We start from the raw sequence: 14,661 nt of genomic DNA, 5'->3' as shown, positions 1-14,661 counted from the left end.
CTCAGAATCATATCTACTCAATCCATCTGAATATCTTCAAAAAGACGACAGTCCTCTGAGGGGTGAAAAGTGTTCCTAGGCTCCCCCCCCCCCATCCTAACCTGATAATACCTTCAACAGAGGACTTTCCAACAATGAGAATTTTGGAGGGAAACCCCACAGATATTCATGTCTTCAAAGGAAGACATCTTTTAAAAATGCAGCATTCTTCAAAGGGGAAACACCACCCTCAGCAATCTGAAATTCTTTAAAGCAGGAGCCCACCAGCACTATGAATTCTCTGAGGACATATTCCCCAAGTGTGTCAGAAACTTGGAAGACAGCAAACTTCCCCCACCCTTGCACTATAAGACTTGGTGTGTGTGTGTATGCATATATATATATATATATATATATATATATATATATGCATTTTATGTATATATTTATAATTACAGAAAGGCCTTCATTTGACTGAGGCTGTGTAAGATGATCCTCTTAGAAACTTCTAAAAAGAATGTGCAATTTAAGATTTTCTGAGTTTCAAACTTATTTGATTATTTGGATATTATTTGATTATCTATCACCCACAGACAGGTCTGTTATAACTTAATTTGCGTTTTCTCAATGGAGCCAGTGTTTCCTATACAAGATATTGGCAAAATACCTTACAATATGATGGAATGCCCTAGTCAGATTTGATAGATTGATTACATTTATATCCCACCTTCCCTCCAAGGAACTCAAGGTGGCATAAATAGTTCTTCTACTCCTTCCCATTTTATTCTGTCAGGTAGGTTAAGTAGAGAGACTGACTGGCCTAAGGTCAACCAGTGAGCTTCATGACTGAATGGGAACCAGAACCCTGGCCTGCCAGGTCCTAGTTCGACTCTCTAACCACTATGCTATGTTGGCGCTCGTACTAGCTTTACAATTATGCATGATTGTTAATATCTTCTATCACTGGACAGTCATGGACTGTCCTCAGAAGACTAGCCCTGTGCTGCTGCTTCTGAGAACTAGAATGGTGGTTGTAGGTAGAGATACGTATTCAGCCCCACTGCAAATCTTGTGCTCTGGATAGTTCATTTCTGGACTTGCTAGCTCACTTTCACCCCAGATTCCAACACAGCTGTGCCTGTGAAGTCAGACTTTTCCCACTTGCTGATGTAAGAAACTCCTTTCTTCTTCTTCCTTCTTCCCCTCTCTTCTTTACAGTTTTATCCTAGGCAAATTTCATTTATTGCTCATTGGATTTCAGGTGGGGCAGGCAAGAAATTTAAGTCGGCAGGAAGTCACCACTCACACACCTTTTCTTTTTCCGTGTAAAGCCTTCAGAGCCAAACCTCTCCTTTGAATTAGCCGTTTTCTGTTCCCATGCTCTTTCATTACATGCTCTGTTTTAATTTAATATACTTAATTCTACTTTTTAAAATGCAACTGTGTAATTGTGATGATCAAATAAAATTTTAAAGCAAATGAGGAATTCAAAAGAGTGCTGCCAGGTGACAGGAAATGAGTCACTAAGGCTGCACTCCTGTGGACTTACTTGAGAGTGATTACTACTGAACACAGAAATGGACCGTAGTCCTGAAAAACCACGCATAGGACCAGGTCTGATTTTAGTAATGGTTTTCCAGTGTGGTTTGAAGTAGCTCTGAATCCTCTGATTAAGACAGCAACCATTATGAAACTCCTTCCGTGCTCACCAGTAGTTGTCAAGGAAGGGAGGCAGGAGAATGTCACCAACCAAGGAACTGTGTAATGGTTTCGGGGAGGGAGGGTGCCTTTATGGAAATCCCTTTGCCTCCTGCACTTGATTTAGGCCTGAGCAGATTCACTGCATTTCTCTAAAACACGGCTGCCAGGATCCAGCAGGCATCCTGTTATGAATTGACCCCTATATGTACTGCTTCTCCACATGTGAACCTGCCCAGACCCTGGGATCATCATCTGAGGTCATTCTCTGAGTGCCATCTCCAAGGGAGTTCAAGAGGGTGGCAGTGAGGGAACGGGTCGTTTATGAAGTAGCTCCTCATTTATGGAATGCTCGTCCTATGGATGTCCACCTGACACCCGATGTCTCATGGTTTGGATATCAAGCAATTTATTGTATTTCTATGTCACTTTCCATTTAAATGAATCCCAAAGCTGCTTACAAACAATGAGTAACATAATAGAACAACACAATTACAGCATGTCATATAATACAGTTAAAAAATAATCAATAAAGCAGTAGCAATCTATAAAACACTATTAACAAACCAGCAAAAATAAGCTAAACATCACAATTACAGCATAAATAATTGGATGCTGTTACTCTGATGATGTTTTTTCTCACGTTTGTGTCTTTTGGGTATTGTACTTTTTATTGTAAATGGCTTTGAGACATTTTGTTGTCACTAAACTAACTAAACCGCCTTCCCTCTTGGTCCTTCCCCTCCATCTCATCCCCACAGAAGGTAATTCCTCCTGGGTGGCTTCACCCTTTGTTCCCCTTTCAGCTAAGCCCACTTTGACTAGTTTTGCGGCGTAGCATCTTTTTGTCACCCCCTCCTTTCCCCACCTTCTCTTCATTCATGGACAATGTAACCCAGAGCACATTTCCTAATGAGTAAGCATTTCAGGGAGTTGGACTAGATGTCCCTGGGTGTACCTTCCAACTCTACAATTTTCTGATTCTATAATGTTACGATTCTGTGATTCTAAGCTGAATTGAATTCAATGGTATTTACTTCTGAGTAAAAAAAAAAAAAAGGTCTTGCTAGCTAGTGGGATGTGGATTGTAGAACAGTGTCGTATTCTCCATAGCAGTGCCAAGTTCCATGTAGATCAGGCATGGGGAACCACTGGCCATGCTGATTATGGCTGATGGTTAGTGATGATGGAAGATGGAGCCCAACAATGTCTTGGGGGTGGGGCACAGGTTCTCCAAATCTGCAGTAGAACCATAATTTTAATTTCACTTTCAATTGCACAAGGGGATTTCTTCAGCAGTGCTATAGAGTTCTAGCATGTAAGTAACCGCTGTGCTGAACTGGCCCCTTGTAGCATCAGACCAGGTAGAAAGGCAATTTTTGCCATATCCCGCATTACTGATTGGAAAAAAGAGATAAAGGCTAGCGTTTACTTATTCTCCTGTCCAGATGCTGATGGCATGACTTCAAATGACTACTGCATGTCTGTATCCACCCAGTGTCACAGTTATAAATAATTATCTGAGACTTACAGAGCATGTTTCATTGTGCAGCAAAGAGCTGTTTGCCTAAATAAGAAGAATACTGACGATAAAACCTAACACTAGGTATACTCAGTATTCACTCTACTGTTCCAACCCAAAAAGGAGAACAAGATGCCTGTATGTTTCCTGAATCCTGTCCCAATTATATTTCACTTAATAACATTCAGTAAAAAATTTCTGCCTGGCAGGGGAAATGAAACGACATGATTTTATGGGATCATTCATCAAGAACTAATTGAAGCTTTCACACAGTTTAGTGCTGATAAAATGCTGGTAACAATAAACAATAACAAAATTCACCAGAGAAGGATTTGTTTTGCCGCGATGAAAATGGTTCACTTTCATCCTGGGGATTCCTGGTTAAAAAGAGTCTCCAATTTAAAAAGGGATAAGCACAAGCTCCTCTGCATAATGACAGGATGGAAGCTGTGTCAAATGTATTAGTATTGCTCCAGTGGAGCCATTCTCATTGTAAGCATTTGCTATTGTGTGTGACTGAGGGAGGATGCATAGCCACCAATAGGATTTTTTAAGAGGGGGGAGTTGGATTAGTTAAAAAAAGAGGGGAAAAAACAGTTCTCATGTAGTTTTAACCAGAAAGGAAAGTAAATTATAGCTTTCCAGTATCTTTTTGGAGGGGGGATTTGCAATATATTATCTAATCTTGGATATGTTTACTTAAAATGTTTCTTCTTCTGTTTCTTTGCTAAACCCAAGCTATTTAAAGATCACAGCTCCCTTCCTTCCCTGCCACATTCCGCAAAGATGATGTGTCACCATTTCAAGTGTCAAAGTAAAAAGTGTGTTTTCCATTTATTTATTTTTTTGGAATATTATACTGATAATTGAATTGTATCACTAGCTTGCTGAGGTCACTGATGAGGATCACTGACACTAGGCACGCAGACGTGCAACTGAAGTCATTGGGTTGCTTCTGAGTAAATGAGCTTTTGGAGTGAAAGCAAGCATTACCTTAAGTAATTCAGTGTAATGATTAGCTTAATAAAATGAGCAATGTTTGTTTTGTATGAATCCTAATCAGGGATGTAGGAAACCTAGAGCATTTATGCCATGCTGGAAAGTGTCGCTATTAGAGATATTTATCCAGAAAAAAACAAATATACATATTTTATTTTTTATCTTTGTAGAGGTAGGGTTTCCCCCAAAAAAGTTGTTTACCTGTTAGCATGAATGTGCTCTGATGCTTTTATAAGACCAGGGACCTTGCTATATTGCTCAGACTTTTCCAGCTATATTGCTCAGACTTTTCCAGCATGGCAGTCTAGCTTAAGTTTCTGTTTCACAGGGTCCACAACATCTTGTACAAGTTGCCTCTTGGTTTTTGCCTACAGATTTTCAGCAACCTTCTGTAAATATGTTGCTGTATCGAAGTACTGCTTTGTTGATGCCAATGTGTGTTCCCTTTCAGTAAAAGTGAAAAACACAAATATTCATTGCATCCCTTGTTCCAGTATGGGTTGCAATACAGACTTGTTTAAAACAAGGGATATTTCAGCTGAATCCACATTCCAGTTGATCTGAAATATTTGGATTGTGGAGATTTATCTATGCACACTGAAGACCCATTGAAATTGCACTTCTAAATACCTTTGACTTCCAACATTAAAAAAGACATTTACAATTATTAGGCATGTTGAGGCATGAGTAATTTCAAAGCTAACGCACACAGGCTTAACTTCTGTACCACATTAGAAGCTACTTTCTACCATCTCACTGTTGTAATATGAGTAATATTGTGCTTGCTTAGTACTTAGCTTCAATGAACCTACACTTTCCCTTGGTCTGTCAACCCCAATTCTTTATAACCAGAGAAAGTTCCATTGAAGGTTGTGCAACTTGCTTCTGGAAAAGCATGCATAGGATTACATTGTCACCTTGTGAAGCTCTTAAGTATTCAAACAGCATTATTCCTGTCTTCTTCTGAAAATGGTTGGGCCTAAAATGATAATTTTAATCACATGATTTTTAAAAAAATTAATCACGTGTTTGAAGCTAAGCATGTACATAAATATTTGAATGCAACATACTTCAAAACAAACCTAATAAGCCATAGAAACAATATGAATGCTTTGAAGTTAACATCCACCAGCTATCCATATGAAAAGCAATCTACAATGGAGGAGCTGAACAAGTCATAGGGAATCTAACGAGTCTAGGGAATGGGAGACATATCAGCAATCTGCAATGGGTACATGATCTTTTATGCTAAAGGGCCCGGGAAATATGTGGTGCAAATAGCGATAGGATATTTGCTGAATGTGCAGAGGAGAGTGGCCAAGATGATAAAAGTGTCTGGAAACCAAGCCTTATGAGGAATGGTTGAGGGAGTTGGGTATGTTTAGCCTGGAGGACAGAATACGATACGACAGCCACCTTCAAAAATCTGAAGGACTGTTACATGGAAGAATGAGGAAGCTTGTTTTCTGCTGCTCCAGAGGTAGGACACAAACTAATGGATTCAAATTATAAGAAAGGAGATTCTGTGTAAACATTAGGAAGAGCATTCTGACGGTAAGAGCTGTTTGACAGTGGAACAGACTACATTGGAAGGTGGTGGATTCTCTTCACAGAGGTTGGGTAGCCATCTATCAGGGATTCTTCAGCTGTGATCCAGCACTGCAGGGAGTTGCAATAGATGACCCTTGGGGTCCCTTTCAATTCTATGATTCTATGTTGAAACCTCTTTGATAATTTCATGCCAGGTTAATCATAAGGAAGAGATCTGGAAAAGCAGCTATTCTGGACCATGGTCAGCATAGATGGCAGCTTCTGCCCCCATGCTAACTTTTCCATTAGTAGCCACAAACATATTATTGCGTGTCAAGGTCCCCAAGACACCCCCCAATAAAACACAATTGACACATGATTTTTAGTTTAAGGTTTTTGGCATAATTTTGGCCACAACTTTATTAAAATCACAAGCAATGTGAGTGGTTGCTTAGGCATTGGTTGTGACTATCTGACCCCACACGGGGACAGACTGACATTCGCATGCCCGCGAAGTCAGAAAGGGAAATCATTTTGGGGAGAGAGATGGGACTGGGTACCATGCCTCACCTCTCCCCAAATGCTCCCAGGGGCTCTTGCGTGGCCCTAGCCCCTTGACAGGGGTTCAGACAAAAGCATGATGAGCCCCTGGGTTCCTTCAATGGAAAACCCTTGCAGCAGCAGCATTTTGGAGGGGCAGGCACAGCCAATCCATACCCCTCCACCAACCAATTCCTAAACCAATGCCTAACCACAACCTTACAAGTTGTGACGATTTGCTACTCAGTAGGCAAAAACCAAATGGCACCAGCCAATGAGCCAAATGGACAAAATTCCTACTGGGCCCCTGCCCCCAAAGCAGACGACCCCGTGACAGGCATAGCAAGGTCAAGCGAACAACCTGAAAATAGGGAGGTAGGGCGGGTGATCCGATGCACCCAGAGAAAAGAGGAAGCTCAACGCTGCGTGCAGGGTATTTAAAGACTATGGCTGTCAATCACGAAATGGCAACATTTAAATCTCCCCAGCAACAGGAAGCTCAATGATAATGGTGGCCAAATTCCCCCCCCCCATCAACAGTGGGTGTCTTGTTTGCCCCCACCACAGCATGTGCTCTCCATGAAGGAGAAAACGCTTTGCTTGGAAAATGTGTACTCTTTGCTCCCATTCAGCACTAACACTGATAGAAGTTGAGCACATAGATACTAATCACGTTCCAAAGGCAATCAAATATGTCTAATATCCTCAAACTCTAACTGCTCTGTTTAGAATTCATCCTACCCTATCCCAAAGCCTCAGCTGAAGTTGGTATATATGTTTATTTAATAATCCCAACAACCCTTTGAGGTAGCTGAACTGAGAAATAGTGGAATGACAAATCCATCACTGTCTGTAGTTCTATCTTTGTCTACTGAGCTAACTCTGGAATGAGTGTTAACATGGGAAATGTATTATTATTCTTTATTAAATTTCTATGCCGCCCTTCATCTGAAAAACACATGCTGGTTTACAGCATGAAAACACAAAAACACATGCCAAAATAACAAACAAAAACAACACCCCCCAGTTTAAAAGACCACTGATTGTTTAATTAGCCAAACCTGCATATGTAGAGCTGTGTGTCATCAGCATATTGCTGACATCACACTCCTAAACTCTGGATGACCCCACTCAGCGGTTAAATACTCAGAACTCCAAAGAACCCTGTACTGCAGGCTCCATGAGGCCAACAAAGCATCACCCTCTGGAAACAACCATCCAAGTAGGATCAGAACCATCGCAAAGCAGTGCCACCCACCTCTAACTTGGACAGCCGCTCCAGAAGGATACCATGACAGATGGTATCAAAATCCACTGAGAAGTTGAGAAGACTTAACAGGAACACATTTCCCGTGGTGGTATTCAATGCTGGTATTCAATACTCAGAGTAGACCCATTCAAACTAATGACCCTGTTTACCATACCCATTGAATCAATCACCCATCTCCTACTACCCTCCTGAGAAAAACCCCACCCCACCTTCCCATTGTATATAAGGGTCTGGTGACTTCTGTTTCAGTGTATCTGAAGAAGTGTGCATGCACACGAAAGCTTATACCAAGAGCAAACTTATTTGGTCTCTAAGGTGCTACTGGACAATTTTTTAAATTTATATATATATATATTTCGACTGTGTCAGACCAACACGGCTGCCTACCTGAATCTAATGATCCTAAGTTAGCCATGCTTATTAACTTCAATGTGCCTATTTTGAGTAGGAATAGGTGTTATCAAATGACACCTTTAGGGTTTTCCCCCACCTGAAATGGTACAATTATTCATCTTAGCCTGCTTATCTTGTCCGCTTTATTGAGGATGTAAAAAAAAGAAGCAACAACTTGTGCTTCACAAAATTTTAGAATGATTTGAAGAAAAGAGTCATTTTAGGAATGAAGGCGTTCTATCTTTGTGAATCAATTGTGGCTTTTAAGACATCCCTCCATACAAATATGTCAAGGTCATCACCAGATTGCACAATTATGTAGAAAAGCTCACCTTTGCTGCTGTGCCTTGGTTTGCATGCAGAATGCTGCCTATTATGATTTCCAGCTTGTTAAAGCTTACCCATAACAGGGTGTGCTTTTCTCACTGTTATTACTGAGCACACATCCCCTGTTTCTCGGCATGATTTGTTCTGTTGCAGTTAACAATGGAGAATTAGATAATTCTTGTGTATTTTCGGAATGTAGCTGGCAGTCAGAAAGATGGATCTGTGGCCCAGAGAGTCAGATTTCCCCTGTTTACATTAGGACTGTAATCTGTGCCCTGCAAAAGCAGACGGAAGAAGAATGCAGGGAAAAGATGCCCTTAAGTTGAGAATGGCTCTTCCCAAATATACATGCAGCACTTAGACAATGATATGGACTCAAGCAGTCATTAAAAGAATATGGAATCTTCAGACAATCCTAACTTCTTGGATTCTTATTCAAGGCTGCAATTACTTTTTAAGATAGCATGCAGATTTCAAGTATTATATTTATGTCACTTCATTTGCATGCTAAATATATGACATTTGCATTTTAACTGAAGCATCTGCGCAGACAAAGATGTATAAGAAAATATGGCCTTGTAGAATTCTTAAACTGCGAAGCATCAGACAAGTTACAATCTTAATGGTAAAAATACTCTTAAAAACAAAACAGAAAGCATTAATATTGATTTGATGAATAAAGTGAAATGAACAGGAAGAGAAATGGAAGGAGAAAGGCCTGTGGTGTATAAAATTATTAGTCTTTTAAAAAAACCAAAAAGTAGCACAAAGCGATTTACAAAAAAAGAAGAAGAACACAATACATTAAAGCCAGCATAAAACTAAAAGAGAGTAGAAGCTAAAAACACATTCATGTTCATAAAAAAGGCAGGACCAAGACATCCCACTCACTGAAGGAGACCACAGATAATTAAAGGCCAAAGGCATGACAGAAAAGAAATTTTTGCCTGGTGCCTAAAGATAGGTAATGATCCCTGGGGAGAGCATATATCTAAAATATGTTTTCCTGACTACTATGAAATTACATTTGGGTACAATCTTTAAGGAAAAGTGAGTAAAAATAATAGACCAATTTCTGAACAATAATGGTTTTGGGTGGTTGTTTTTTTAACTCACAAAACAGCACAATCTCTTTGTGTTAGAGAAAAACATTACAAATTGTCCTATCAATGGTATATGACTCCACTCACATTGAGCAAAGTTTACACAGGCTGGAGCTGTGGACATCAGAATGCAGATATGGAACATACTTGGTAGACCTGTCCAATAATTAAAATCTTGGGAAAGGTAACATAAGTAAGACTATACCATTGGATCCCTCCCCCCCAAATTTTGTTAGGGTATTTAGGCCCACAAAACACAAAGTACTAACATGAAATGCAATAGTAGTTGCTTGCATACTTGTTGCACAAAAATGGAAAAATAGGTCACAAGCAGTGAAGAAAATGAAGGAAGCAGTGATGAAAATTTGTAAGGTATCAGTGATGGATAAGCATACAGAATTAAGAGAAAAGAAAGAGAAGAAAGTCACTGGCAGTAGCATGGCCAGCGCAAGACACTTTGCTGTCTTAAGCGAAGGACAAGATGGCACCCCTTCCATTGCATGTACAGAAGCTGACTGGAAGCCGGTGCTTCAATTCTGGTGATGGGACAATGCTCCACTGTAGAGGACGGGCAGCTTGCCTAAGGGATGCAGAGCAGGAATATGTGTGGCACACCGCTCTGTCCTCTAACAGACAATGGCTAGGGGGCTCAAGAGTTGCCTCCTAGTCTCACTCTTCCTAATGGTTGGACCAGTCCCGAGTGGTGGGTCGTGCCAGGGTCCTAGGAGCTGTTTGAGGCTGTTTCCAATACTTCCATCTTTTACACAACCGTTAGAAGATATAGGAGCAGGTTCACCCTAACAGACTGCTATGCATTGTGTGCTTTTTTTGGGTCACACTAATAAAAATAACAACAACAATGGGATGAATCAAACATGATATTTACAAGCCACCAGCATTCTGAAGTACTTTTTAGGGCTAGACCAAGAACCAGGGAGTGCCATGAAATGAGAACTAAAAATAGCCCCTATTCTTATTAAGGTGTGTGTGGAAATACTCCAATATCCATTCAAATGAAATTACTTTGTAGATCTATATGAGAAAGAAGTCAGAACTGGAATAATAGAACAAAGCCAAGGAAGGGATAAAGTTTAGATTTAATATCTTCATCAGTTTCCATGAGGTGTCTCAGGCTGTCAAATCATCTCCATTGGAATTTGCGAAAATCTAGCTAGTTGCGTAGCCTTGAAAATTAGACTTCACAAAAATTGTCTGGTTAGATAACAATCTGAGAATGACCAGAGTGGTGAGTGAGAAGCAAACTGAGAGACAAGTCCTTTTGCTTTTTTCATACTAATTTCTGTGTCTGGAGATTTTTGGGTTTTTTGCTATAAAATGTGGCGTGCATTGCCAACATGCAAGACTTGACACACCTATAAGCCTATGGGGTTTACATTGTTAAGGAAAAATGCTTCATAGTTCTTATTAGCATATCGGCTTTTGGACTGCTGGAAGAATAAAGGTAAGCAAAAGCACAGATTAGGAAAGTTTGCCTGGCAAAGGCAATCACAAGATAGCTACAGAGAGAGTGTCATTAAGAACCCTTCATTAAATATTAACCATAAGTGTACATTCACACCTGGATCCGTAGTTTTTACCATGAAATTCAGCTTGTGCTAATGCTCTAGTGGGACCTTGTTGGTACTTAAGCCACAAATAGAGGAGCAGTTTGCACAACCAATGTTAATCTAGTTTGAATTTGTGCAGCAAATTAATGGGAGCATCAGAACAGCCAATGGAGCACAAACATACCTGTGAGTTGTCCCTCTCAAATGCTCCCAGGAACCATTCAGCAAGATGGGTTATGGCTCCTCTTAGCCTAGCAGAAAGTAGTCTGGATAACAAACATTATAAGAGATGGACTTGGTTCCTTTTGTGGGGCATTAAATTGCAGAAATGCTATGCTGATTTTACTGTCTCCCAGATGAGTTTGTCTGAAGCAGCAAACATCTAGTGATTCCATTAATTTATGAATGAATGCAACTTTTTAAAGGACTAAGGGCTGCGTACATAGCCCTAGGCTATCTCTCCTGGAGAAACAGATCCTGAGCAAGGAATAACCAGGAAAACAAAATACTTCAGAAGGTTAGATTCCATATATCAGCAAAAGCTGGTATTATTGTATTAATATTTGTCTTTCTCCCTTTCCTATTATTGCCACTACTGTGGATGAGTGGGTTAGAGTGGCGCCAAAGAATATCTAAGACTAATTCACAAATGAGTAGCCTGTTAGCTGTTTCCAAGATGGTCTTAGGTGCCATTTCCCATGATAGGTTATGCCAAAGCCATAAATCCCTATCCGTGTTTAACTACAACAACTGCCTAACCTTTTAAGTGTGTGTCTGTTTTTAAAGAAGGCAAAACCTATCCTTTTTAAAACTAAGATGACTGTCCCACTTTTTAAATCTGTGCTGTGTGGGCCACTGTATATATATGGGGGGGGTTTTCTTTTCACACCTTTCTGAAAATTGGAGTTTTTAGCCTTCAGATGCAGAAATAAAGGTCTATAACAGAAGCATTAATATCTTTTTTCATATTATACAAGGATATATTTGTTTATTCTGGTAGTTATTGTGGTTTGTTTACACTGTAGCACTATGGTTTGCTTATTGCATTTATTCTATTGAGTTCATTGTTTCGTAAGGGGAAAGCTGGAATATATAGACATCTTTAAAACACTGGATTTCTCTCATTTTGTTTTTCTTTTTACTTAAATTATGATGGAGCACTGCTTTGCTGGAGAAGAGAGGCTCCTAGCTCCTAATCACTTGATTACAGAATATAAGAACTGGGCAATGAAAATTGCCTCCATGCTATCCAGTTTTGAAGTGATCTTATGATCACGGACTGTCAAAAGATACTAATGTCAGAAAGGGAAAAGTACTTTCTCGGCACTTGTGTGAGAGACTGCCGTGCCTATGTTAGTAAACACAACAGACAGCGTAGTGCTTCATGCTTCCTATGCTTTGTTTAACGTGTCTTTGCAGCCACTTTAGAGGACACCATCTGCAGGGTGACACCCCTCCCCCTTTGCCAAGAGAGAAGAAAAGATTATGATTTCACTGTGAAAGGTGAAATACCAATCTTTGCATTGAAAAATGAACCCCATCCCTTCCAAGCAATCCATGCCAATGTGTAACATTGTTGGGCTATATACCAGTGCAACCATATGTACGTAGCCTTCATTTATTGCATATGTGGCTCTGTTTTGATTCTGTTTCCCCAAATATGTCCATTGATTACATCTGTGTTCGTGTAAATTGAAAACCTATATGTACACATGCAGATGGTGCAATTTAAAGTAAATGCATATATAGTCAGGCACGTTCAAATTAAATCTACAAATGAACAGTGAGGTTGAAAAATGTGTTTTCTTTCCAAATGCAAATGTTTCAACATTTCAGAATAAAACATACACATATCCCACTAACTCATATATGTTTCACTTAAACTTCCAGGCAGCAAACAGAGGATCCACTGTCTAATACAGCCCTCCGAGGTGCAAAGCAATGGCAAAGCTGATTAAAAATTTGCAGAGGATGAGAGGTCTGGCAACACTGGTATGTTCCTCAGAGCTCGTAATCAAAACATTCCCTTGGTTTTCTTCAGCCACTTACTTATACTCTGCCCTAACCCCTTTTAGCCAGCAGATCTAAGGGTTAGGATTCTTCTATAAATCTTGTTAATATGGATTAATATAGGGTATCTTTACTTTCAATATACAGTGGTACCTTGGGTTACATACGCGTCAGGTTACATATGCTTCAGGTTACAGACTCCGCTAACCCAGAAATAGTCCCTCGAGTTGAACACTTTATCTCAGGATGAGAACAGAAATCACGTGCCCATGGCGTGGTGGCAGCGGGAGGCCCCATTAGCTAAAGTGGTACCTCAGGTTAAGAATGGTTTCAGGTTAAGAACAGACCTCCGGAATGAATTAAGTTCGTAACCAGAGGTACCACTGTATGTCCTGTTATTTCTTAATCTCACTTTGAACAAGAATGTCCCTGTTCCCTCATGTGTTTATATAACATCATCCAACACCTCCATTACACCTGAGGAACTAGATCTTTCCTGCATAAAGTCTTGCCACAATAACCACTGTAGTCCTATTTTCCATAAATTTTCGAATGTCCCCTTAAAGCCTGTGTCTATTGACATGTCTTATATCAGTAAGTTAATTAACATGTTTTTTTCTTTTGTCTGTCATGAGGTCAAATCAAAATGAGAAGTAGAATTTGCAATTGGATCCATAATGCAATGCAAACTAAATAAACCCAACAACAATAACAACCATCATTTCTTGCCCACACTCTGGTATCCCTTTAGGTAAGAAGCATTTTCTGGGGGAAGCATGTAGCACCCAGCAGTGGTTGACCAATATGATTAAGAAAGGGCAACAACAATTTTTTAAAAGACTTACCCACCACCATCCTGCCCCATTTGTCCAAATAATGTATGGCCTAGCTTTTGTTTGCTCACAGGAAGCCCAATATTATACAAGTTTGAAAGCGTTATAAGGACATAGTTGCCCGTCAAATCCATTGCATATACACTGCTGGTTTTATTACCATTTTTGTTATCATTTTGGTTTGTATTTAGATTATTCTTGGAATATACAAGAAAAATAGGTATCTGTTTTTCTCTCCTTTAAAAACTGCTCACCAAAAACCGAGCACAGCCTTATTGTACATTTTTTTAAAAATAAATAAATCAGAAATTAAGAACACTGAGGTTTGGCAGATGTTGACTAATCTGTAGAAAACACTTCTCAAAATCAGGGTGAATGGATCAGTAATAATCAGGCAACCTAGCAAAGCATATTGGGAGCGGGGACAGGTAAATACCACAGGGAAGTAGTACCATCAGTCTAAATTGGTGCCCCCCATTCCTGTGGAATACAGAGCTGTGTATTAAGTTGGAATTGGCCCTAAACCTAAGGTTTGGATGCAATGTTTTCTCATATTTGGAGCTGCCAGATGTTTTATCTTTCCATGGCATCTTTTCCTGCTTCCTCCCCCCTCCCACCCCTTTTCATAAAGGGAGATGAGATGTGAAATGCCTAATATGTAATCAGCCTTTAGGAAACTCTTTATGCATTTCATTTTTGCTCATGTATATAATTTTTTACATGCTAAGTCCCTTGTGTTTTGTTTGAGGGTTGCCTTATCTATTGTCAGCCAATAATGCATTGAAAGATTCCTCACAATGATATGTGCACTGGCATATTATCTTGTTGAACTATTCAATTAAATATGATAATGTTGAGCACATTGACATAGTTAAACACTCAGGTGAAT

At 39.7% G+C, this 14,661-nt stretch overlaps 1 long non-coding RNA gene across 2 annotated transcripts in view; it reads left to right on the top strand.

Annotated features, from left to right (window-relative positions):
- The window catches only part of LOC307213673, a 189,218-nt gene extending 176,317 nt beyond the window's left edge, over positions 1-12,901 (top strand). For both annotated transcript variants that reach the window (XR_013837622.1, XR_013837623.1), the window contains one exon: positions 12,820-12,901. This is a non-coding gene — a long non-coding RNA (uncharacterized lncRNA). The remainder of the gene's footprint in view (positions 1-12,819) is intronic.
- Positions 12,902-14,661: the final 1,760 nt, after the last annotated feature.

This window comes from Podarcis cretensis (assembly GCF_951804945.1).
Source record: "Podarcis cretensis genome assembly, chromosome: 3".
Classification (NCBI taxonomy): Eukaryota; Metazoa; Chordata; class Lepidosauria; order Squamata; family Lacertidae; genus Podarcis; species Podarcis cretensis.
The sequence above is the reverse complement of the archived record's forward strand: the minus strand, read 5'-3'. Positions and strand labels throughout refer to the sequence as shown.